The sequence below is a fragment of the Rhinatrema bivittatum genome, chromosome 2 (genome assembly GCF_901001135.1).
Source record: "Rhinatrema bivittatum chromosome 2, aRhiBiv1.1, whole genome shotgun sequence".
Lineage (NCBI taxonomy): Eukaryota > Metazoa > Chordata > Amphibia > Gymnophiona > Rhinatrematidae > Rhinatrema > Rhinatrema bivittatum.
The window spans coordinates 710,236,617-710,263,969 of NC_042616.1; the positions used below are offsets into that span (position 1 = coordinate 710,236,617).

The window sequence follows — 27,353 nt, forward strand, 5'->3', positions numbered from 1 at the left end:
AGCTGGAGAAGGTGAGATAGGCAGATAAGACTCTCCAAGGATCGGATAGCCCTGAGTGCAGCAAGGACCCCGAGGAGCGGGTACCTGAGTCACTCAGTCTAGAACATAGGAACAGCGAGGCAAGGCATCTCAGAGGAAGGAATTGAGCAAGATGGAATCCTTGCTAACTCATAGGTAGGAAAGTCCTGTAGGCTTAAATACACGTAGGCAGTGATGTCATGCGGAGGGGACGTCCCCGAGGTTCCCGCCATGACGTGCACATGAAGGAGACAGGCATGTGCGTGCATGCCCTAGGTCTCACCAGATTCAAGATGGCGATGGGGATCGCCCATGCCGTCCTGGGAATGCCAGGGAGATCAGCATGCAGAGGCAGAGGTGGCCATCTTAGCCAGAATTGGAGCTACTGGGAAAATTGAGGTGAGCAGCAAAGGTCGAAGCCATCTGCGACCGACGAGCGCAACACTTGACTTCTGAGGCAAACAGTTTGATTACCTGCTTTCCCTCAGTGACTGAAGAAGTCACCACCACTCTTTGATCCACAGACCATTGTGCTGAGGCGGACCACCAACGGATTATCAGAAGATAGGTTGCCTGGAGATAGCCGTTGTTTTGTACAACACGTGATCACACAATTCAGATGGCCTCTTGGCAGAGCATAAATCCCCATACCTCCCATATGGCCACTTGGTTGTCTGTCTGCATTAAAATTCCCAAGCAGAGGTGAGAGAAAGCTCTCAAAGCATAGCAAATGGCTCATAACTTCATGTAGTTAATTTGTAGATGACTCTGCACTGGGGATCCAATATACAGCTTCCCTCTCCTTGATGGAGGCATCGATAGAGAGAGTCACTTGATGCAGTGGGACTCTGGATTTATTCACCACTTACTCATCCCAGAGGTCACAGAGATTTGGTGTGATAATGGTTGATAAAGCTGATCCCATTGGCTTCGGAAACCCTGCTGAACACACCACATGAGCAGAGAAATCAGAGATACCACATGCATTCATATAATGGATAAGAAGTAGGACCAGTCTTGCTCATGCTCAGTCTTGTTGAAGGAAAGCCCTTAACTAGGTCTATCAGCAATGCGGATTGTTCGACGGGAGAAATATTTTTCCTGAAGTGAATCTATCCAGGCTTCTATGAATTAAATTATTTGAGATGGAACCAGGTTTGACTTGGCAAAGTTGACCAGGAAGCCCAGAGTCTGGAAGAGTCGGACTTTTGAGGGACTCCAAAGTCCCTGCTGGAGGCGGACTCATCACCAACTAATTATCTAGGTAGGGGAATACACAGACTCCCTGCCGATAAAGCATGTTGCCACTACCACAAGGCAATTTAAGGTCCATATTCAGCTGCTTTGTGGCTTAGATAATAAGCTGGATAAACCCATCCAGCTAACTTAGCCAGGATATTCAGTGGCACAGCCACACTGCTGAGTATACCCAGCTATTTAAAGGTTAGATGATAAGCCTAACTGGCTAGCTTTAGGATACGTCTATGGCCTGACTAGTATTAGCCGGAGAACATATCCTCCCTTTTGCACCCCCATTCCACCCAACACTTATTCAGCTAACTACTTAGCCGGATAAGTAGTTCACCAGCTAAGTGGCAGCTGCTGATCCCAGACAGATATTCAGTTGCTGCTATTTAGTTGGATAAGTCAAAACTTATTCAGCTAACTGGCGCTGAATATCTACATGAATACCCTTTGGTCCACCGAGAGGCCAAATGGATACACTTTGTATTAGAAATGTGCATCCTTCACCATGAACCTGAGAAATTTCCAATGGGTGAGATGAAAGAGAATATATGCATAAGTGTCTTTCAAATCCAGAGCATATAACCAATCACTTGGTTGAATGAAAGGAAGTATTGTCTGGAGCAACTTCATCCTGCAGTTCTCCTGAACCAGAAGCTTGTTCAGACTTCATGCCTCATTCCTCCTGAATTCCTGGGGGTTTGAAAATACCGGGAATAGAATCCCTTGCCCATCCCTGGAAAGGTGCCAGTTTCACTATCTTCTGAAGGAGAGATTACTCCACCTCCAGTTGCAGTTGAGCAGATTGAAAAGGATCAAAGTTGAAGACCAAAATATGTTGAATCAGAAAAGTGCAATAGAGGCATAAACAGTAGCCATGTTCCACAATTTTCAGGATCCATCAGTTCTTGATGATCTGGACCTATTCCAAAAGGAAGAACTGAACTCTTCCCCCATCAGAGAAGGTGGGCCTCAAAGTTGTCAAAAATTGGTACCTGGCTTAGACTGGGTCTGTTGACATCTTCCTCTGATGCCTTTTCCTCTGTTGAGTTAGAGGGGGTAGCTATTGTTACTGAAGAATGGGAGGAGCTCAGTAATGCTGAAAATGATTGGTTATCTCTGGAAGAATGGATGCTTGTAAAAGAAGTTCTGGTGTCTGGAAGTGGCTGGTTAGTCCCCTGCCGCAGCTGAAAATGATTGTAGGGTTGACTGATGCTCCTTAGGAAAAGCCACCGACTCTTGAACTTTGTCACCGAACAGGTTTTCCCCTGTTCAGAGTACATCAGCAAGATATATATGCACTTTTCCTTGGAAGACCACTGGACTGCAACAATGCAAGCCTTCAGGCCCCTTGGAAGCTGCTGAAGTCCTAGCTGCAGTATCAAAAACATTTTATGGATGAGTCTTCCTGTTCCAGTTCTGACGATTCCATCAAGGGTTTCAGCTTCTGGAAATATCTGTGCAAATACTTCACAATGTAGAACTGGTTAGCAGTAATCTGGGCACTCAGTATGAAACCCTGGAAGACATTCTTCCCAAACGATTCAACACCTTCAGGTCATTCCCTAGTGGTGTAATAGATTGATCACAAGTATTCTTAGCACATTTCATGACCAATTCCACCACCATGGAGTGATGTGGTAATTGGACCATCCTAAATCCCAGTGCAGCCCGCACTCTATATTTCAAGTTTAGCTTCTGGACCACCAGAAGGCATGAGAGTGGAGGAGTAGCCTAGTGGTTAGAGCAGTGGGCTAAGAACCAGGAGACCAGTGTTCAAGTCCCACTGTCGCTCCTTATGACCTTGCGCAAGTTACTTTACCCTCCATTGCCTCAGGTACAAACTTAGACTGTAAGACCTCTGGAGACAGGGAAATACCTACAGTACCTGAATGTTGTTTGTAAGCGGGACTCAGGAAGGCAACTTCAGGCAGCTGTTTGATCTAAAAAGCAAGTTTATTTAAGAGAAAGACAGAGACAAAGAAAAGCGGAACAAGAAATTGAGGAAGTTGTTGTTTCACGGAGAAGCAAAGAAGTTACAACGGGGTTTTCAGTGCTGCTTCTCAGAGAGGAGCTGTGTGTCCGTGACTTTTAAACGTTTTACAATGTCTAATAGGAATGTTCTGACACGCATCCTGGGTGTGTTTTCTACTTCCGGTGACCAATGGGAATCGTTGCTTTTAGTCCAATCAGGTACTGTCTCTGGGGAGTCGGCTTCTTCCTGGTGCTGGACTTGCCAAAGCACATGGTAAATGAATAGCTTGCCAAAGCACATGGTAGCGGAATAGGTTGCCAATAAGTTCAGGAAATACAATATACTGTCCATCCATATACATTCCCCCCTTGAAGGGTTTGAAAGGCGGTCCTGAAAACCCTTCACAAATGAAAGGCTGAGATTGTATTTCCTGGATTGAAATGATCATAGCATCAATTTTGTGTTACCCTCTTTTTGGACTGTTAAAAATGGCTTCCATATTCTTTATGTTGCTGAAACATTCTTCTTACATATCTCTCAATCATTCACACATTCTTTATTTTGCTTTATTTTCATTCAATCTCACATTCACTCTTCATTCAGGTACTGTTCCGGCATCTTCTTCCAGTTAATCCAAGTATCTGTTGACTCATTAGGTAGTGTGTTCTTATTAGCAGCATACAAGTGACCTATATTTCCAATTACTCCTCTCAATGATTGATTATTGCTTCAATCATTCTACTCAGGGTTAATGCCACTGTCTTAGGTTGCCCAGGGCACACCATCCTAATGATTGGCTACCTGGCGCTTACCCGTCATCGTTAAGCATAACAGCCTGAGGAGGTAACATTTATTTCCAATACTGCTGCATGTGAATGAAAGGCTTTCTTTTAATATGGTATAGAAGTTCATGGCACCGAACCTCTATCGTTGGCTGTTCCCACGGTGATGTAAGATGATGTCTCAGGCCATTAAAATAGCAAACTTCATTCACTCTCACAATCAACCATTGCACTCACTTAGAAATGTAAGCCAATTTTAACTGTGTTTCCCATCAATTAAACCAAATTCTATGAAAATACAACCTTGTCCTTTAAGAGATTTCTTACGCATCAGGTTCAGGAGGAGAATCAATTATGTTCATCATTGTGTTGTCGAATTGTGGTGACTTGATCTTGTACTTCAGCTGAAGAATTAACCATAATATTGAATCCTGGCATTTTAGGCATAGCAGAAGCAATGGTACTTCCAAAGCAGCGGAAACAAAGGCAAATGCATGGTAGGCAAAAACATAACAGAAGGCCAATGCATATGAACGTTATGAGAATACAAACAAATGCTTTAAATCTAAATTAGTAGTAGGATTTTGAAGGAGACATCCATTCCAAAGGGATAAGGGATCTCTGTAACTAATGCAATGGTATCTACAAATGCTAACTATGTGGTGTTTAAGAATTGGGAAATCAAATGAATGTCATAATTCTGTCTTTAACTTGTAACCGGGAATAACTGTATAAACAATTGGGACTACATTAAACCTTTAGAATTACTAGCTATGCCCGAATTGAAGGGGACATGCTTGTCTATGCAGCCTATTCACATGAGCTGCCTAAGTACGGTGTGAAGGCTGGACTGACAAACTATGCTGCAGCACACTGCACCGGTCTGCCGCTGGCTCGCAGGCATCTGAACAAGTCTGGACTAAGAAAGGCAGGTTGAAGTAACTGGGGATGAATATAACGTGGAAAGCATTAATGAAATCATATGATAGTAATTCAAACCAGTCCTCTATGGGACCTAGGGATAAATGAGCATCTCAATTAATCATATAATGGGTATAAGAGAACTAGGAATAGTATCAAAATTCTTGTATCTTGAGTTAATGTAGTATGTTGCATGTAGGTGTATGTAGATGTATGTAGATGTCCAAATCATGGCATTTGCAGAATGGCATATGGGCTAGGTGTGTATGGCAATCGATTATCATTGACATTTGATAAAGCACAGTGTGGTGTAATTCATGACAGTTGATCTTTGTGTAAAGAGCTGACAATTGGGAATGGATCTGATCAGGGCAATATGATTCACACAATCATGAGAACTGCATTAAGGTAAAGTACAGCAAACATAAAGGCAAAATATAATCAAGCAAGATTAATAAAGTTTCAATGATGGGTGGAGGACGAATTCTGTGATTAGGGCGAAACTTCTGGAGAAGGGATGGGAAGAATGGAGTAAGTTCCATAAATGTCGTTTTCAAGCTTTCAGTAAGGTGTATCAATTTTTCATTCATCGCGGCCTAATTGGGATATGTGTTTCTTTTATGGTTTCGGATACCTAATATGGTAAAATAGTATAAAATCAAATTAATCATTTAAAGGAAAAGTCATTTGCAGTAGGCTAAACCACAAACAACAAGTATTTCAGACATTACATTAAACATATGTTTTCACTAGACTGACACATATTCATCCATCCTACAAATATATATTCATTGTCCTCTTAACATTAGACAGACAACAGATAACATAATTTGAGCTCAAAATTCGTATCAAAAATGTATCAAAAGAAAATTAGAGCAAAGATCAAAAATGTGTTTGAAAAATGTTTGAAAAAATAAAAGTTCAGAATTCTGTTTAAAAGGGTAGAAAAAGGAAAATAAAACCGAAGTTCCTTTAAGACAGGAAGACTGAAGACCTGAAAAGTAAAAACTAGTATACAACTGAATTATTAAAATACAAATATTGTGCATATAGATTTAACCTGGAAAAATAAATTCAACCAATAATATTAAATAAATTCAATCAATAATAATCTGAGCTTACATTCAATGTGTCATACCAAATAATTAGAATAATTAGAACTTGAATATCAAATAATTAGAATAATTAGAACTTAAATATGCTACGTTTAAACAAAAGTAACTCTTTTCTCCTTTTTTTTTCCTTCCGTTCGCCGCACAGCACTGAACTGACAGAAATACTTCTCCATACGCAGTGCTCTGCCGTTTATCAGACACTAAAGCAACCCTTACTTCCCCTTTTTTTTCTCTAAGATACAGTTTAACTCTTTGGTTAAAATGTCCTTTCAGATTCATAATTCTCCTCTCAGATTCATAATTCAGTAGCTCAGAAGTAAATGTCCTTGTCAGTAACCTCAGTTCAGTATTAAAGAAGTTTGAAGATAGTAATGTAATAAAAGTTCAGCATCGAAAGTTGAGGGCATAGGGGATTTGTATTGGCGGAGATCTATCCCGTTCCCCCTTGATTCCTCTGTTAACCACAGTAAAAATCTGCAACGCACAGTAGGGGCAGATAATTCAGAAAGGAAATAATATGTTGTAAGAGAAAAATATCGCATGCGCTTGGTGATCACCTTAATAGAAATGTATTAAAGATATAACAGATACAGAGATTGGAAGGGAAAACTTACACTTAAAACTTAAAAGCTTAACTTAAAACCTAAGACTATACGGTACCGTTTAAGAATTAACTTACTTATACTAATAATCCTTATACTAAAAATATACCCGCAAATGATAACATAACTAGAAAATGATAACTTGAAGCGATAAGACTAGTAAATCCTTGCCAGTCTTATGTAAACAAATTCTATCTTAGCTTACTTTGTCCTAAAACGAATACTGCAGTAAAAATGCAAAATCTGTGCACTGGCAATGCAAGCAATAGCTATGAAAATAAGGCTCAGAGTAACTAGGTCATCCTAAATGTGGTCCTATTTAACTTTCCATTTCACATTGAATTCACAGTGTCCTGTCCAAGCTTCACTAAAGTGGCAACATAAGGCCCTACATACACTGGATCTTTCTCTTATATGTGTGGACCCACTTCCTCTGGGAAAATGCGCTCTAAGAACGCAGGCTTCCTGTAACGGAATATCAAGGCAAATGATAAGCATTCCTTCCAGGTGTGCTCTGCCTGCTTCATTACTTGGTTTAGTCTGGTTAGCAACAGACCATTGTATTGTCTCACGTTGGCACTGTTTTTGTTTGTAACACCACTGCGATATCAGGAGTGAAGCTACCTGGCTCAAGGTCATATATCCTAATTTCTTGGAGGACCTGGGGGCATTGGTACTGCTTATGGCACACCGGGCGGTGTTCAGTTCAATTGCGGTCAGGGATCCCTCTAGAGGACAGACTCTCATTTGTGGGCTTAAGGCAAGTGTCCATCCATGAAATGAGTCAACCCAAATGGTGACATAAAAAAAATGCACAATCTAATTTGGCAATTTTGGCTGCTGGGGGACCAGCGGCAGTTGAAGTTACAGCGACTATTTCAACTTCCTCACTGCTCTCCGTGTCTTCACTACTTTCAATCAAAATAGGCATGGATTGGAGGCAAGGATTGGGTGACAGGTCAGGAGGTTCAGGTGCTGGTGACAGTTCAGGAAGCTCAGGAGGCGGTGACAGTGCTGGAGGAGGCGGTGAAGGAGGAGGTGAAGGAGGGGGCAAAGGAAGAGGTGAGGGAGGAGACGGTGGATGAGGTGAGGGAGGTGGCGGATTTTCTGGCACAGGGACGACACTCAGTGCAGAATCTACTGGCGTTCCAGCGGTCAATTCTGTGTCTGCTGGGTTGTGCAAATCTGCAATTACTGGGCTTTCTAGTCACATGCTGTACTCCTCAATTACAGGAACAGCTTCTTCAAAAAGGACACCTTCAATCTCAACTGTACTGAGTAGGGGCGTGCTTGTGTGAACTGTGGGGCTTACTTAGGGTTCTCTTTCCCTTTCTGGAGGTGCAGCAGGATCTGAATGCGAATTACCCACTGCAGTCACTGTTTCCTCATGCACTAAACAATCTCGAGCATATAGTGAATCATATGGGGGTGGTGACACTTCTCTATCAAAATGAATAGCTTCTAAATATGCTCGTGTCATAGCGAACCATCTGGACACTTGTGTATGATTTGCTAGCTTCTTTTTGTCTTTTGCACTGGACTTGCTATACCTGTTTTCAAAGAGCTATTACTGCATGAGCTTGGGTTGGGTCAAAGGAGCCCCCTGCTGGCCATTCAAGGGAACTATCCTTTGCTGCCCACGCTGCCCACTTAGAGTGGCATTTGCGAATCAACTTCTCATTAGGCTTATGCAGAGAGATGACTCGGTTTAAAGGGCATGACGGGCAAACCTCTACCGCTATCTTGGGACCTCTTAACATCGCAGACCAAAACTTCGACATAATAATGAATTTCGTGTAGCCACTCCCTTATGAGAAAGAGTGATTCAATCTTACCCGATTGTAGTTTTCACCGTACTGCGATTCTTGCCTCTCTATAGGTGTGGGCTCGATGAATTGCGTTTCCGGTGTGCTGTGCCTCTCCATAGAAGACGACAATAAGCAGGGATAAGAGTGGATACCTTGCAGACAATGGTACTGCAAACCTACCGACTCAAACAAAATGTAGTTACCCTTGGCAACTTACCCTTCGGGGGTGGCTCCACGTACGAATTCCGTGGTGCGAGGGCTCAACACTTATTCAACACTTATCGCGACGGCATTCTTCTTCGTCCGATTTCGGGGTCCACCTGGATTCCCACTCGCGTCCGAGCTCCAGAATGGTATGTCGCAGTATTCGGTTTGTGCTTACCGATTGGGTTGTTCAGCTAAGAGGTGCTTCCGATGTGCGGTGCGCGCTGAGGTCTGAGTCACAGAAATAAAACCTTCTGAACCGTTTCTCTGCTGTGCTTGACTTGTGCTGTGGTTGCTTTCACTTCTTCAATTGCTTTAAAGTTGATGATGCCGTTTTTGAACTGCAGAACTCGGGTTTTTGTGCTTCTTTTCCGTATTTTTTTTGTGATATTAAAAAAAAAAAAAAAAAAAGATGCGGAAAAGAAGCACAAAAACCCGAGTTCTGCAGTTCAAAACACAAACTTTGATGAATGAGGAAGTACCTAGAGGAAGAACTAAAAGGCTGGGAGAATGTGAGAGATATGGATCACAGTGGACCAATCTAAAAGGAGCAATTGCCAAGTCAACTAATCTATATGTTAGAAAAGTAAAGAAAAGGCAAAAGAAAAATGAAACCTATCTGGTTCTCAAAGGAGGTGGCTGACAAAATAAAGGCTAAAAGAAACAGCGTTCAAGAAATACAAAAGATCCCAAAGAGAGGAGCACAAAGAAGAATATCTGGTAGAACTGAGGGAGACGAAGAAATTAATCAAGAGAGCAAAAAGTCAAGCAGAAGAGGAGGCGCTCATTACATGTAAATTCATGTTGATGAGGCTTTTAGCTATTCTCCACCAATGCAAAAAAAAAAAAAAAAATGCATGCCTGACATGCACATTTTTACCCTCAGAAATTAAACTTGCCCGAACACGTTTAATTTCTCAGCAGCCCAAAAAGTGTACAGAAAAGTAGAAATACTGCTTTTCTGTAACTTCCTCTGACTTAATATTATGACTCTGACTTAATATTATGTAAATATTAAGTCAGAGGAACAAAAAGGAGAACGGTTATAACAAAAAAAAAAAAGTGTGCTGGGCAGTCAGGTTAGGAAAATAGACGCTCAAATTAATGAGAGTCCATTTTCCTAACCTGCTGACAGCCAAACTCTCCTGGGTGCCCGCTGCCGAGGAGGCACTAGGGGTGCACAGTTTCCCCTAGTGCCTTCTTTTTACCACCCTGGAGAGGTCCATCGGCGTGCGTTAGGACAGAGCCCATTTTCCCAGCAATGATATTGCATCGGCCTGACAATGTTATTAAGAACATAAGAAACTGCCATGCTGGGTCAGACCAAGGGTCTATCAAGTCCAGCATCCTGTTTCCAACAGAGGCCAAACCAGGCCACAAGAACCTGGCAATTACCCAAACACTAAGAAGATCCCATGCTACTGATGCAATTAATTCTCCAACATACACCAATACAAGGGAACACTTGTGCTATGGTGTTGCTTATGTACGGTGGCTCTATTGAAGGACAACCAATTGGTGGGTGTCCTTTTCTTTCGCCCCGTCTATTATTCTTTATTATCCAAGTTTTGTGAAACCATTTTTCTTTCAATTTTTCTGCTTCTTAAACTATTTTCTTAAAAAACCCCTTATCTCCCCGTTTTCTGAGGCGACCCGCTGCTTATATGTAAATACTTATCAAGGCATCCGTCTCAACTTCTTCTCACGGGTTCGCGTCTGCTTGCCCGTCATGGGCCATGTTTCGGCACGTTCGTGCCTGCTTCAGGGGCTACGGGAGGGGTAGTGCTGTGTCCTAACCAGGTACACAGTGGCTGTTATGTCTCCAGTTTTGTGATGACCATACTTCTGCTCGTGGACGACGCCTACCTTCCGTGTCTTGCAGGTTCACAGTTTCTCAAATGGGCATGGAGTAAGATTACTGAGCAATTACACCGGAAGTCTTGGTCTTCTGCCCATACCAAGTATATTCAAGAGCGTATAGGTTCCATGGGTTCTATTATTGCTCCATTGAGCTTTCCTGTTACTTGCTTGACCCTAGTTTGGGTTCTTTGTTTTTATGCTTTGACAGTCGTTATACTGAAGGGGTTAGTGTACAGGTTCTCTCCTTAAAGGGACATCCACACAATTCTGGTCTGTCTCCACCTGCTGGATAAGGGACATAACCCACTGTCTGGACTGATTCTTGGTACTACAGGAACGAAAATTATCAGGTAAGAACTAATTTTCCTTTATGTGCACAAAGTATGTATTTTATGCATAAAATACCGACTAAGGGTCCTGGCACCAGAAGTCCATCTTCTGCCCATACACTAACATTAGGCCTGGAAACTTTACTCCACCTCTGAGTAGGAATAGGCGCAGGATGTTTCAAACAGGCACACGGGTTCACACATACATGTGTGTGTCAGCGTGTACCCAGATATGCGGCAATTTTATAAAATGCACGCACATACGCGCGCACATTACAAAATGGCCTAGGTGAGCGTATATATGCAACTAATTTTAAGCTTGTGCGCCCCCAGCACATAAGTCAATTTATAGACACGCATGTGAGGATATTTTATTACAGATTCGCATCAGTTTCAACAGGTCATCCATCAGTTAGGCCAGTGATCAGCTAGGCCCTCCAAACCCCATCCCCCGGTTCATTAGCCTGCACTCCCGCCAGTTACCCCAGACCCATCAAACACCTCGCAGATGTCTGTACATTTTATTTTTCAGACCTAAACCTCATCCACTGGACTGGGCGCACATCTCTTGGCCATGGCCCAAAACAGCCATGCCCTGTCCCTTTTTATGGCCAATGCAAAATATTCGCGCATCGGCACTTGTGAAAGCATCTGGCTGCTTTATAAAATTGGCTGGACATGCACAAATGCTAGATGCTCGCCCATCTCCCGATTTCGGCACGTGTCCAGCTTTTACAATTCATCTCTAAGTTTCCAGCACTAAGAAAACACGAGGTAAGCCCATGCACCTCTCTGCATGGGGGGTGGGGTGGGTAATAGCTAATTTTTATCATTAACATGGGATTTACATGAGAGGGCACTAACTGATGTGTACAGTTTTTTGTGTATACCTCCTTCCTACATCGGCAGTAATAGATGCATGCAAAAAACGTTTGCACAACTGACGGTTAAACATCTTCTCTGCTGAGCACACCACAGTGCATGAGCCCCTTAGATGATTAACTTTCCATTTGCATATAGACGTCAATTATTGCAAGCATTTGTTTGGCTGGAACTAATCCAAACTTTCTTTAATATTCATCATAACTATATACAGGCTACTGAAAAGTAACCAGGGTATTATCTCAAAATCGTAGGGACTGTCCATTATATGTCTCTGTACAGTGCTGCATAGATCTGGTATGCACTTTGCATATGATTAATAACAGTAATAATAACAGCAACATTCAGTATAAATAGCTTCATCCAAACCACAAGCACATGGCAAGCTGAATTACAATTTACCCAATATCTCACTAGCACTGTCTGCCTTACCCAGGGATCTCTTTGGTTCTTTAAAAGGCCAAAATTCATCAAGATGACCAACTATGCAGATATTACTAAGCCAAAGAGTTCACAAGCTGGAGGGCCTGCAGAGCAATTTAGTAGGACTTCATATCCACTCACAGACATACAAAGATGTAATCTTTTGGCTCACTAATACCTCTCCCAGCTATTCCTGTTAGGGACAGCAGCCACCATCTTGTAAGACTTGGGTGCTTCCTATCCAGAAGAAATCCTTCCATTACATAAGAACATAAGAAAATGCCATACTGGGTCAGACCAAGGGTCCATCAAGCCCAGCATCCTGTTTCCAACAGTGGCCAATCCAGGCCATAAGAACCTGGCAAGTACCCAAAATCTAAGTCTATTCCATGTAACCATTGCTAATGGCAGTGGCTATTCTCTAAGTGAACTTAATAGCAGGTAATGGACTTCTCCTCCAAGAACTTATCCAATCCTTTTTTAAACACAGCTATACTAACTGCACTAACCACATTCTCTGGCAACAAATTCCAGAGTTTAATTGTGCGTTGAGTAAAAAAGAACTTTCTCCGATTAGTTTTAAATGTGCCCCATGCTAACTTCATGGAGTGTCCCCTAGTCTTTCTACTATCTGAAAGAGTAAATAACCGATTCACATCTACCCGTTCTAGACCTCTCATGATTTTAAACACCTCTATCATATCCCCCCTCAGTCGTCTCTTCTCCAAGCTGAAAAGTCCTAACCTCTTTAGTCTTTCCTCATAGGGGAGTTGTTCCATTCCCCTTATCATTTGGTAGCCCTTCTCTGTACCTTCTCCATCGCAATTATATCTTTTTTGAGATGCGGCGACCAGAATTGTACACAGTATTCAAGGTGCGGTCTCACCATGGAGCGATACAGAGGCATTATGACATTTTCCGTTTTATTCATCATTCCTTTTCTAATAATTCCCAACATTCTGTTTGCTTTTTTGACTGCCGCAGCACACTGTACCGACGATTTCAATGTGTTATCCACTATGACACCTAGATCTCTTTCTTGGGTTGTAGCACCTAATATGGAACCCAACATGTGGTTACTATCACCCAATTGGGCAAGTCGAGAGACACGCCGTGGGCCAGATTCGACGGATCCAGCCACCAGCCCAGACTGTCCCTGGCCTTTTGCGGAAGTGGGAGAATCATCTGGTAGTCCTGCGAAATCGGTTTCCAACAGGAGAGGAGCGCCCACTGCAAGGGCCTGAGATGCGCAAACGCCCAAGGGACCATGTCGATGGTGGAACCCATCACCCCCAGGAGCTGGAGGTAGTCCCAGGAGGTGGGATCTTGCAATGCAGAGAACCGCAGTACATGCTCCCGCAAAGATTGCGCCTTGTCCTGACGCAGGAAGATTTTGCCCAGCCGGGTGTCGAAGGTCGCTCCCAAAAAATCCAAGCGCTGCGAGGGTACGAGGGAGCTCTTGGAGAAGTTCACCACCCATCCCAGGGACTGCAGGAACTGTACCACCCTGCGCACCGCTGCTTGTCCCTGGCTGAAGGACTTCGCTCGAATGAGCCAATCGTCCAGATAAGGATGGACCAGCACGCCCTCCTTTCGAAGGGCTGCCGCCACAACTACCATGATTTTGGTAAAGGTACGCGGTGCCGTCGCCAATCCGAACGGGAGAGCTATGAACTGAAAGTGCTGGTCCAGGATCTTGAACCGGAGGAGACGGTGATGGACCGGGCGGATGGGAATGTGCAGGTAGGCCTCCGTGAGATCCAGAGAGGCGAGGAACTCCCCCCGATGTACCGCCGCAATCACGGACCGCAGCGTTTCCATGCGAAACCGGACCACTCGGAGGGACCTGTTGACTTCCTTGAGATCCAGGATGGGCCGGAAGGACCCGTCCTTCTTTGGCACGACGAAGTAGATGGAATAGTGGCCCGAGCCCACCTCTCCGGAGGGCATGGGGGCGATAGCGCCTATTTCCCGAAGTCTGTCCAACGTCGCCTGCACCGCCCGTCTCTTGAGCGCCGACCCGCAGGGGGAGAAAATGAACCTTGCCTGTGGGGGACGGACAAATTCCAATGCGTAGCCGTGCTCTATGGTGTCCAGGACCCACTGGTCCGAGGTGATCTGCGCCCACTCCTGGTAGAAAAACGCCAGCCGGCCCCCAATTCTGGGACTGGCGGAGTGGGCGAGCCTGACATCATTGCGAAGTCTTAGGAGAGGGGTTACCTGCTCCGGGGGTGGTGCGGGCGGGCCTCCGTCCACGAAAGGAACGTGACCAGGTCTGTGACCTGGAGGCGGCGGGTCTAGAGCCCGATGGCCTGTAGCTCCTGTAGCGCCGTTGCGCCCTGGCTGTGGTCCGGGAAGAGGCATACGCTCTCGAAGGCCGATATCTGTCCTCCGGCAGACGATGAACCGCGTTTTCCGCCAGAGACTTGATGATCTGATCCAGATCCTCCCCGAAGAGGAACTTACCTCTGAATGGAAGGGAGCCCAGACTCGACTTGGAGGACGTATCTGCCGCCCAGTTGCGGAGCCACAGGAGGCGCCGTGCCGCCACTACCGACACCATGGATCTTGCTAGGACCCGAAACAGGTCGTACGAGGCATCCGCCCCGTACGCCACCGCCGCTTCTAGCCTGTCCACCTGGGCGGCCTCCTCAGCGGGTAGTTCCTGCGACGTGAGCAGCTGTTGTACCCAGAGAAGACTCGCCCTCTGGGCAAGGGAACTGCACATCACTGCCCGCATGCCCAGAGCGGAGACCTTGAAGACCCTCTTCAGGAAAACTTCCAATTTGCGATCTTGCGTATCCCGCAAGGCCGCTCCTCCCGTCACCGGTATCGTCGTCCTCTTCGTGACCGCCGACACCGCGGAGTCCACTTTTGGAGCCTAGATGAGGTCCAGGAAATCCTCCGGTAGTGGGTAGAGCTTTTCCATGGCCCGGCTGCCCTTCAGAGAAGCCTCCGGGGTATCCCATTCCCCAGTGAGAAGCTGCTGGAACGATTCGTGAATGGGAGAAGCTCGAGCCCTGGGCTGCAGGGCTGCCAGGACCGGGTCCCCCTTCTTCGAAGAAGTGACGACTGCCAGCGCTACTGGAGCAGGCGGGTCCGGCGGCGGGTCCAGATCCAATTCCTGAATTATAAGTGGAATGAGGTCATCCAGCTCGTCCCTCTGGAAAAGGCGCAGCGTGCGCGGGTCGTCACCCTCAGGCATGGAGTCCCCTTGTCCACAATCCGGGGGATCAGACCCCGGATCCGCTGGTCCTGACACCGCTCCCACAGCCGCGGCCGAAAGGCGGGACCGAGCTGGAGGGTGAAAATGAGGGGCCCCACAGGAGCCTCCAACCCCTGGAGGTATGCTGTGTGCATCAGCAGAACAAACTCCGGGAAAAACCCCGGCCTGCCCGAGGGGGCTCCGGGGGGGGGGGACCCCCCGTTGGACCCTGCCCCTGCGGGCCTTGCTCCGGCAATAAGAGCGGCGGCAAAATCGGTGGAGAAACCGCAACCAAATCCCCCTCCTCCAGCGCTGCCTGATTCCCCTCAGGGCGCTGGGCATGCAAAATGGCCGCCGTTCCCGCCAGGAATGGGGGAGGGGCCGGCCTGCGCCTCCCGGGCATAGCAGAGAGCAACACCAAATCGGCGAGGGACTGCGAGGTGCCTTCCCCCCCGGGAAGGCACCGAGCGCAGATGCCCTCGCGGGAGATCCTGGATCCCGGTTCGCCGCAGGCCGAGCAACGCGACGGCCGCGGCATCGGGAGCACCCCGCGAGAGCAACGCCGGCTTAAAGATACCTAAGTTGAGCCTCGGGGGGGGGGGCGCGTGAAAAAACCGCCGCTGCGGGGGGGCCCAGAAGGCCTACACTGCCCGCCGAACGAAATCGCCGCCGGGAGGGGGGGGGCCTTCCCGGCCTCACAACCCGTCGGAGGAAAAACTTTTCTGTGTGCCCCAGCAGCCCACGAGGGGCTGCAGTAGGCACAAGCGCTGAAAAACCGGCACCACCGGCAGCCGCGAGGCCCCGGGGTTGGGGAGAGCTGCAAAGAAAAAAAAATACAGAAATATAATACCACTTACCCCGTCCTAACTACTAGGTTTCAGCACCGGGAGAGGAAACAACACAGGGGGTAAGCCACGCCTCCCCACAGCCTGACCTTTGAATTAGACTTTTTTTTTTTTTTTTTTTTTTAAGTGAAAAACTTGATCCACAAGAAAACTAGGCAGAGGCCCAGAAAAAGAGGAAGCAAAAAGGGAAAAGCTTAATTTACAACAGCAGGGAGAGAAACCCTGAATCCCCTACTCGCATCTGCTGGAGTCAGAAGATACTGAACTCCTGCAGAGGGGGTAGTAGTATATATGGTGACGCCCCCTCGAAGCTTGTGCTGACTCCATCTGCTGGATTGGGGACATAACCCATGGTCTGGACTGATCCAGGTACGTACAGGGAACCAAATTTGGCCAGTGAAATCGCCCCTCCTCGCTGCCGAGGTTAAAATGTTTGCACAGGGGACCAAAAGTTCCACCACCCCCACCCCGAGATCTCCCTTCCCTCCCAGCCAAAGAAAAAACTTGTGCAGGGGGCTGCTGATCCCCCCGCCCGCCCCCCTCCCCATACAATCCTCCTTGTGACCACGGATATTAAAAAGTTTGCACAGATGGCCAATAGCCCCCCCACACACACACACTCCTTCCTAGCCAACGTATACCCAAATGGGAGGTGCCAGTCTCCCCCACTCCTGCGCCCACCCCTCCAGTATTATTTTTAAAAGGTTCTGGCTCGGTCCTCCCTCTTAATCCCGGACATCCTGCCAATATTTAAATAAATGCCCGAGTAGTTCTGGGACTCTCCTGTGCCGAGCCTTCTCAAAACTCAACATAAAAACTATCAAGTCCGGTCCAGGTGCAGCGCAGGCTTAGCGCCCTGCTGGCGTCCAGCGATGCTTCAAACGGTCCAGCGATGCTCTGACGGTAACGCTGGTAGCATTCGAGCCACTCCCCACTAAACCTTTTGATAAGGGTGGCGGTGAGGGGATCCTGTGGAGAGGTCTCTATTGCCCCCCCCCCTCCCCGACACAACTTCTGCAAGAAGGGAGGGAGGGGAGGGGTTTGATTCTGTGCGTAACTCAGTTTTTTCTTTTTATGTTAACCTGGCAGCTGCTGTTTTTCAGTGCGTGATGGCTAAGAGCAGCATGGGAACCCAGCCACTCATACAGGCCAATGCAATAAGAGGTGCAGGAGAGCCGGTGCTCCAAGTCAAGCACCCACTTTCCTGCCGCGCGCCCCGGCACCTCTCCGGGGGCGGGCGATTCTGATTTTAAATGAGGTTGGGCGCTAATAAGGAGGAGGTGCTAGGGACACTAGCGCGTCCCTAGCGCCTCCTTATTAGCAGACGCAGCGGCTGTCAGTGGGTCCAACAACTGTCGCACAATTTTACCGGCAGCAGTTTTCGAACCCACTAACAGCCACAGGTTCGGAAAACGGACGCCAGCAAAATTGAACGTCCATTTTCGAACCTGCCAACCGGCGGGCAGATTTTTTTTAAAATTTATTTTTGGTGCCTCCGACTTAATATCGCTATGATGTTGTCGGCAGGTGTACAGAAAAGCATTTTTTTCTGCTTTTCTGTTCGCTTTTCCCAGTGCTTTCAAGGCAGGCGTTAATTTCTGAGAGTAAAATGTGTGGTTTGGCCACACATTTTACTTTCAGTATTCTGGGGTAATAACCAACAGACTCATCAAAGGAAAATTAGTTTCTTACCTGATAATTTTCGTTCCTGTAGTACCAAGGATCAGTCCAGGACACCTGGGTTGTGACTCCGCACCAGTAGATGGAGACAGACTAAAACTTGTGGGTGGAGCCATATATGCCCCTGTGCCAGTCACAGCCCCTCAGTCTTACGGAATGTCAAAGTAGAACACAACCAGAGAAGTAAACCAAACTAGATACCGCTAACTAACGGGGAAAGAAACACCCCTTCTGGAAACGGACTCTCCAACCGAGAGAGCGAACAAGCGGAACAGAGCAAATCAAAAAACACAGAGCGGACTCTCCATTACTTCAGCGCAGCACTGCGGGCGGGATCCTGGACTGATCCTTGGTACTACAGGAACGAAAATTATCAGGTAAGAAACTAATTTTCCTTTCCCTGTACGTACCAGGATCAGTCCAGGACACCTGGGATGTACCAGAGCAACCTACTGAGGGTGGGAAGCAGAGAGTCCCGCTCGGAGTACCCTCTCTCCAAAACCCCCAGAATCGGTAGCCCGGACATCCAGCCGGTAATGCCGGATAAAAGTATGCAACGACTTCCAGGTGGCCGCCCTACAAATCTCTTGAGGCGACACCTGAGAAGCTTCCGCCCAAGACGCTGCTTGAGAACGAGTCGAGTGAGCCCGCAGCCCCACGGGAAGAGGTTTGCCCCGCACCAAGTAAGCCGAACCAATGGCCTCCTTGAGCCAACGAGCAATCGTTGTGCGGGACGCTGTAGCTCCTTTCTTTGGTCCAGAAAACAGTACAAACAGATGATCTGTGACCCGAAATGGATTAGTGACCTCCAGATATCGGAGAAGGGATCTCCGCACGTCAAGCTTCCGTAACTCCCTCTCTTCAGTAGCAGAGGAGTCTCCGCACGCAAAGGCGGGCAACTCCACCGATTGATTAACGTGAAAAGACGAGACCACTTTCGGTAGAAAGGAAGGGACCGTCCGTAAGGAAACCCCCGATTCAGAGATACGCAAGAAAGGTTCCCTACAGGACAGGGCCTGTAACTCGGAAACACGCCGTGCCGAGGCAATCGCCACTAAGAATGCCGTTTTTAAAGTGAGATCCTTAAGAGTCGCGCGTTTCAGGGGCTCAAACGGCGCCATGCATAGAGCGGAGAGAACCCAATTGAGGTTCCAAGCCGGACAAGGCAGACGTAACGGGGGGCGAAGGTGTTTAGCACCCCGAAGGAAACGAGCAATATCCGGGTGAATCGCCAGAGACTTACCTCGCAAACACCCCAGCGCCGCCACTTGGACTCGTAGGGAACTGCACGCCAGACCTTTGGCCAGACCCGCCTGGAGGAACGCCAGAACCTCAGCGACGGAAGCCGAAGTGGGGTCCACCCCGCGCTGCACGCACCAGTCCTCAAAGACAACCCAGACACGGACGTAAGCCAAAGACGTCGACTGCTTCCTGGAACGCAGTAGCGTGGCCACCACCGCATCTGAATAACCTTTTCTCTTCAGTCGATTCCTCTCAAAAGCCATGCCGCGAGACAGAAGTGATCCGCATCCTCCAAACAGACGGGGCCCTGATGGAGTAGGGCCGCCATTCCCTGGAACCGAAGGGGTGCCGCCACTGCCAGTTGTACGAGGTCTGCGAACCACGGCCGGCGAGGCCACTCCGGTGCCACCAAGATCACGTTGGCCGGATGCAACTCTATGCGCCGTAGAATCTTGCCGATCATCGGCCATGGGGGAAACACGTAGAGCAGCACATCCGTCGGCCAGGGAAGCACCAGCGCATCGACGCCCTCTGCCCCCCGCTCTCGACGTCGACTGTAAAATCGCGGGGCCTTCGCGTTGTGCCACGTGGCCATCAGATCCATGTGGGGCACTCCCCACATTTCGCAAATGAGAAGAAAAGCTTCGTCCCCCAGCTCCCACTCTCCGGGATCTAGACGATGACGGCTGAGATAGTCCGCCTGCACGTTGTCGACTCCCGCAATGTGAGACGCTGCGAGGTTGCTGAGATGTAGCTCCGACCAGGCCATCAAGCGCTGAGCTTCCTCCGCCACCTGGGGGCTCCGGGTCCCCCCCTGCCGGTTGATGTATGCCACGGTGGTCGCATTGTCCGACAACACTCGGACCGCCTTTCCCCTCAGCAATGGTAGAAAAGCCTGCAGGGCCAGACGGACCGCTCTGGTCTCTAGGCGATTGATAGACCACTGGGCTTGCGACACCGACCATAGGCCTTGAACTGAGCTCCCTAGGCAGACCGCTCCCCAACCGGAGAGGCTGGCATCCGTGGTCACCACTGTCCAACTGGGCACCAGGAGGGAGACTCCGGCGGAAAGGTGACTGGGGTCCAGCCACCAACGCAGGCTGGATCTCGCGTGTCCCGCTAGAGGAAGTGGTAAGTGGAAATCCTCCGAGACCGGCTTCCAGCGGGAAAGCAAGGATGACTGTAAAGGTCGCAGATGAGCGAACGCCCATGGCACCAGCGCCAGCGTGGAAGCCATAGACCCTAGGACCGTAAGGTAGTCGCAGACTCGTGGTTGGCGGAGAGACAACAAGCGTTGTACCTGAGTTTGCAATTTGACCATCCGTTCGAGGGAAAGAAACACCTTGCCCTGCTTTGTGTCGAAAAGAGCTCCCAGATATTCCAGGGTCTGCGTTGGTGTCAGATGACTCTTGCTGAAGTTGACCACCCATCCCAGGGACTGCAACAGATGGAGGACCCTGGCCACCGCCATCCGACACTGATCCTCGGATTTCGCCCGAATCAACCAGTCGTCCAGGTACGGATGGACATGGAGACCTTCTCGGCGCAGTTGCGCCGCCACCACGACCATCACCTTCGTGAAAATACGAGGGGCCGTTGCGAGCCCAAAAGGGAGCGCCCGAAACTGGTAATGCCGACCCAGAATGCAGAATCTGAGGAAGCGTTGGAATGACGGCTGGATACCTATGTGAAGATACGCTTCCGTGAGGTCCAGGGAGGCCAGGAACTCGCCTGGCCGGACCGCGGCGATGACGGACCGGATGGTCTCCATTTTGAAGCGAGGAACGCGTAGGCATCGGTTCACCCCCTTTGAGATCCAGAATTGGTCGGGACGTGCCGTCCTTCTTTGGAACTATGAAGTAAATGGAGTAACGGCCCTTTCCTTGTTGGCTGACAGGAACGGGGGAGATGGCTCCCAAGTCCTCTACGCGGCGGATGGTGTCTAGCACCGCCACTTTCTTCTCGGGAGCCTTGCAGGGTGACACAAGGAACTTGTCCACTGGAATGCGAGCAAAATCTAACGCGTAGCCGTGACTTATCACGGTGAGGACCCACTGGTCCGACGTTATTCCGGCCCATCTCTCGTAAAACGACAGCAACCGCGCCCCGACGTTGGGGACAGCGTGCCGAGGCTGCTGCGGGAGAAGGGCCGACCCTCTTTCATTGTGAAGACTTGGGCGCCGTGATGGCCAGGGCACCCCCTGGTCTACCAAAACGCCTCCCACGAAAGGACTGCTGCTGCTGCTGCTGCCACTGTGGGGTACGGGAGGAGGAAGACCTGAACGAGTGCCCGGACGACCTTTGAGGCCGCGCCCTCCTGGGCCCACGAAAGCGGGACCTGGCTGAAAAGGAAGGCCGCGACCTGGATCTATCTTCGGGCAACCTGAGAGCCCTATTTTCCCCCAGGGAAGCCATCAAGTCATCTAATTCCTTGCCGAACAGCAATTTACCCTTGAATGGCAGCGCCCCGAGGTGAGCCTTTGAAGAGCCATCCGCCGCCCAGTTGCGTAGCCACAGGAGGCGGCGAGCCGAGACCGACGCCACCATGGATCTAGACGAAGTGCGCAGTAGATCGTGGAGTGCATCTGCGCCATATGCTATTACCGCTTCCAACTTATCCGCTTGCGCTGCCTCGTCTGCCGAAAGGTCCGCATTGGCTTGAAGGACCTGAGCCCAGCGTAAGCCTGCTCTCAAAGCGAAATTCGTACACATGGCGGCCCGAATTCCTAGCGCTGAAACCTCAAAAATCTTCTTGAGCTGTACTTCCAGCTTCCTGTCCTGAAGGTCCCGAAGGGCTGTAGCACCCGTAACCGGGATAGTAGATCTTTTCGTTACCGCCGAAACCGCCGAATCCACCTTGGGAAACTTGAGAAGGTCCAGCGCATCCTCCGGAAGCGGGTAAAGTTTGTCCATGGCCTTGCTGACCTTCAACCCTAACTCCGGGGTGTCCCATTCCCGGAACATGATGTCTGTTGAGGAAAAATGGAACGGAAAAGCAACTGCTGGACCCGTGAGGCCTAACAGGACCGGATCCATGTTCGCTTCCTGACGAACCACCGCCGGAGGGGGGTTTATTCCCAGTTCCTGGATAATAGCTGGAATTAGAGGTGGCAATTCATCCCTACGGAAGAGCCTGACCACTTTGGGATCGTCTCCTTCCACAGCCTGTGAGCCTTTGGCTACGCCGGACGTAGCGGAGCCGTCCGCTCCTACATCGTCGGGCCCCTTCTGGGTCTCTTCAGGGGAATCAGCGTCCTCCTCGGGGGAGGAATCGGTGTCGGCCTCCTGTGGGACGCCACGTGGAGGCTGCTTCCCCCGCGAGGTGCCGTGGGGTCCCTCCGCGACCCCCGAAGGCTTCCGGGACCTCTTCAGCGGTGGAGCTCTGCGAGCCTCACTCCGGCCGCGCTTGCTTTTTTTGTATTTTAGGACCTTGCGCAACAAAAGCGCAAGGTCCTCCGAAAGAGAGCCCGAATCCGATGAAAAATCATCGGGACTCCCCGGGGACCCTGTGTCCCCCGAGGGACCCCTTCCGACCGCGATTCGCTGTGGGGAAAGCGCGGGAGGCAAGGCCGAAGGCCCTGCCGAGTCCCGCGCCATTTCGCGGCCCGTGGCCAAAATGGCCGCCACTCCCGCGCTGATCGGGAAAAGCTCTTGGGGCTTTTCTACGGCGCCCCCCCCGCGCGGAGGCGATCGCGCGGGCCGAGAACGAGCCCCCCGAGGCGCCCCCGACGACCCCTCTCCGCCCGGGATGCAGGCCGCGCAGAGACTTTCGCGCGAAAGACGCGCGCGCGCCGAGCCACAGGCCCGGCAGACCGAGCCGCGAGGCATGCCGGCGAAGAGGCGCGAAGACGGAGCAGCAGGAGCGACGAAAACTGAAGAAAAAAAAATCGAACGGCCTCCCCCCGTCGGCGGCGCCCCCCCCTGCGAGCGGCGCCGCGAAGCAAGAGAGAGCCGGCAGAAAATAAAACCAAACCTTTTTTTTTTTTTTTTTTTTTTAACAAAAAAGCCTGTCGCTGTCCACGGTCCTGGAGCCCTAATCCAGCAGGGGTGAGTGAACCGGGCTCCCCGGTGTCACCCCTGACGCTGCTACTAGGCCAGCTGGGTCCTCGACCCTAGCAGCGGCCTCAACCAGGGGGGGGTGGTCCCCTCAGAACCTCACAACCCCCCTGGGAGGCAGGGCGAAGGGACCTAAGGGACAATTTGGAAAATTACCCAAACAGAAAACAACGTAGCCTAACTGGCCTAAAGGAATAAAAAAAGAACCGACCCTGACGGAGTACCAAAACCAGGGCAGGCAGGGCTGTGACCGGACCTGCACCATCCACTGGAGACAGAGTAAGACTGAGGGGCTGTGACTGGCACAGGGGCATATATGGCTCCGCCCACAAGTTTTAGTCTGTCTCCATCTACTGGTGCGGAGTCACAACCCAGGTGTCCTGGACTGATCCTGGTACGTACAGGGAACATGCATTTTCCATGTGCTATTATTACACCTTACAGTATAAGGGGCAATAATAACAACATGTCTAAAACGCACGACCAAACGGAGGCTAAACGGTGCGCTCAGCTGAGCGCACCATTCTGTATTGGCCTGTATATCTACCTGGTCAGAATTTAGGAGAATATTTACCGGAAAACATACCAGTTAAATTCAGCAAAATATTTACTTAAAGATAACCAGCTAAAATTAGCTTGTTATGTTATCCACTCAACAAGATTTTCAATATCGAGTCCTCTTCCAGTCTACATAGAATTGAAATAAAAGCATCTATATTTCAGTCTATGTGTTCTACACCCGTATTAAATCATCCGGTCTCTTTCCCATCCCCCAAGATCTGTCACTATGTCTGTTGAGACTACATTTAATTAACTACTGCTTGAACTGCAATACGAAGACAGCAGAGAAAATCTTGCAGTGGTTAAACATGTCCCTGCTTTCTCCAAAAAAAAAACTCTCAGTGGAACTCAATAATTTGCTTCGCTGAAATTCAGATTCTAAATTTAGCAAAATAAGTGATTATGCTTCTAATTAACACATAACTATGGGTTCCATATTCAGCACCTTTGTCTGGTTAAGTTTGACACTTAGCAGGATAAATGCCAGAAATTAAAGCTTCTACCTCACTGACCACCCCTGACTTAGCTGGAAAAATATTTAAGAGGCTAGAAACGCATCTGGCTGAGATGGAGCAGTGTGGGTCAAAGCGGAGCTATATGGCTAATTTAGGGCTAGATTTACTAAGGATTTTCTCCCATTCTGTGTCTACGAGAAAAAAAAGATTAGTTAATGAGGCCCTTAGCCAGAATTCAGTGTAATCCAGCTAACTTAGCCAATATAACATTGGGACTGCCTCCGAGCAGTCCTAAAGTCATTCAGGCCAGATGATTAGCCACATCCATGATTTTAAATCAATATCGGAGCTCTGGGCCCCCCTTCTTAACCCCGCTTTCCACATCAATAACACTCCCAGTCCACCCAGCATGCTCACAATCTCCAAGGCCTCCAGGATCAGGGTGCAAGCTTTCCTCTCCTGACAGCATCATGAATTACCTGGACGGCAACGCTGCTAACGCAAGCTACCAACCCCGATAGCAAGGTCGGTGGCTTACACTACCAGAGTTGCTCTCCAGGTAATCCGTTATGCAGCCGGGAGGTGGGTTTTCAGTGGGTGTCAGGTGGGGCTGGAGTATTTGTGTTGCATGAGGCACTGGGAGGCTTAAGGGTCCCCGGAGATCCATTCCCAATTTTGATATTGTGGATGGGAAAGGCTGTGGCTGCTTGTGGCCCACAACTTTAAAATGATCTTTTCAAGGGGATGGTGGGAAAGAGGGAGACACTGGGCGTATTGCCCCATTTCTTTTTAAAGCCAGTAGTGGGATAGCCGGTTGGGTTTTAAAGTTATTCGGACACATGTAGCCGGATAACTTTAGGCAAGTATATTCAGCTGGACATTTATCCCACTTAATATCCGGCATAAGTTATATGGCTAACTTTAATGGAAGAACTTGTCCGCTCGATGGCTTACTGAATATTGGCCTCTTAAGTAACCAAACAGTGATCAGACAGCAATGACTATCAAACTATTCTGGATGCACCCAGGGAAACTAGAGTATCATCCCACTGGGTTATCAGATTCCAGTGCAGATTTTTGTGCAGGAAATACATTCTATCCAGTTTCCACCCATAGCTGCACCAAGATGTACAGTACCTGCTGGTAACATGCAAGTTACACGTGTCCAACAAATAACGAAATCGGTACTGCAGGGTACGTAATTGCATCTCCACCAACCTGCCCATATAATGCTCAGGTTTGGTGATGTCACAAAATTAATGTTCACTTATTTTGTTCCCCTCCTCCAGGAGGAATCCGGCCGTTTTCTGACTCACCTCCACCTGCTGACAGATCTGGATCAGTTTGGCCATCTGGGTCTCAAGTTCACTGTTGCGCTTCACCAAATTGCTGAGGTTCATCTCCAGAGTTTGCTGTCACCATGGAAGAGAAAAGAAAGAAAACGGAAAAGAAAAGCACATCAGCTGCAGCAGAGATGGGAATCCAAAGCTGAACTTTGCACTGATGAACACCTTGGATCAGAACAGTGTTCATCTGGTCTGCAAACTAAAGAATTTCATGGGGCACAGGGGATCACTTATCATCAGCTTCATTCTGAAATGTTTACAGGCTTGAGGAAAAAGAAAATTATTACTTACCTGCTAATTTTCGTTCCTGTAGTACCATGGATCAGTCCAGACCGTGGGTTATGTCCCCAATCCAGCAGATGGAGTCAGCCCAAAGCTTCGAGGGGGCGTCACCATAAGTACTACTACCCACTCTGCAGGAGTTCAGTATCGAGAATATCAAAGCCCGAGTAATCAGAAACCCCCTGAATTGGATCAAGTTAAAACAAGACGGCAATAACGAGCCGCTGAATTTAAAACAGAGAGAACTGTACCATCCCACCAACGGATGGGAGGTCACAACTCGGGTCGACCCCCAGGAAAAGAACAATCACAAACAGTGAAACGGGGAACACGTGAGAGAACATAGTAGGAGAAGAAAGAAAACCACTACTGTATAACAGCTGAGTCAAGTCAGACCCCAAGACAGCCGAGCAGGAGTAGAACCCAAATGCGGTGGGCGTCTGGACTGATCCATGGTACTACAGGAACGAAAATTAGCAGGTAAGTAATAATTTTCTTTTCCCTGTACGTACCTGGATCAGTCCAGACCGTGGGATGTACCCAAGCTTCCCTAACCCGGGGGGGATTCTGCGAGGCCTGCTCGTAGAACCTGTTCGCCAAAGTGTCCATGGACGGACGAGGCGAGGTGTAGTCTGTAGTGTCTCGAGAACGTGTGTAACGATTTCCAGGTGGCCGCTCTACAGATTTCTTGCGAAGATACCGATCGACTCTCCGCCCAGGAGGCCGCCTGAGAGCGTGTAGAATGCGCCACAATACCGGGTGGAGGAGTCCGCCCCGTCCCGATGTAGGAAGCGGCAATGCCGGCCTTCAGCCATCGGGCAATAGTAGTCTTCGAGGCCTGGGATCCCTTCCGGGGACCAGACCAAAGGACGAAGAGATGGTCAGAAGTCCGAAAGTCATTCGTAGCCTCCAGGTAGACCCGCAGAGTGCGCTTGACGTCGAGGAGACGAAGAGCCCGCGGCTCAGACGAAGAGAAAGAAGGCAATTCCACCGTCTGATTCACATGGAAGGCGGACACCACCTTCGGGAGGAAGGAGGGCACAGTACGAAGTGAAACGCCCGAATCGGTGAACCGCAGATAAGGCTCTCGACAGGACAGAGCCTGCAGCTCCGAAATACGCCGAGCGGAACATATGGCCACCAGGAACACCGTCTTGAGAGTGAGGTCCTTGATCGTCGCACTCCTCAGTGGTTCGAACGGAGGTCCTGACATGGAACGTAGTACCAAATTGAGGCTCCAAGAGGGACAAGGATCCCGCAATGGAGGCCGCAAGTGCTTGACGCCCTTGAGAAAACGGAGGATGTCCGGATGGTGTAACAGAGATCCCCCTCCCCGCAGGAGGGAGCCAAGGGCGGCCACTTGAACCCGAAGTGAGTTGTAAGCTAGCCCCTTTTCCACTCCCGCCTGTAGGAACTGGAGAATCTGCGGGACAGACGCCTCCGTGGGTCTTGTGTTCCGGTCGGTACACCACAGTTCGAACACCTTCCAGACCCGCACATAGGCCACCGACGTCGAA

The 27,353-nt window shown here is 49.1% G+C and overlaps 1 protein-coding gene across 1 annotated transcript in view; it reads left to right on the forward strand.

Annotated features, from left to right (window-relative positions):
• Positions 1–25,870, forward strand: part of LOC115085562 (probable G-protein coupled receptor tkr-1) — a 47,529-nt gene extending 21,659 nt beyond the window's left edge. The window contains exon 3 of the mRNA XM_029591739.1: positions 25,498–25,870. The gene's annotated coding sequence lies outside the window, so the exon portion shown is untranslated. The remainder of the gene's footprint in view (positions 1–25,497) is intronic.
• The last annotated feature ends 1,483 nt before the right edge of the window (positions 25,871–27,353 follow it).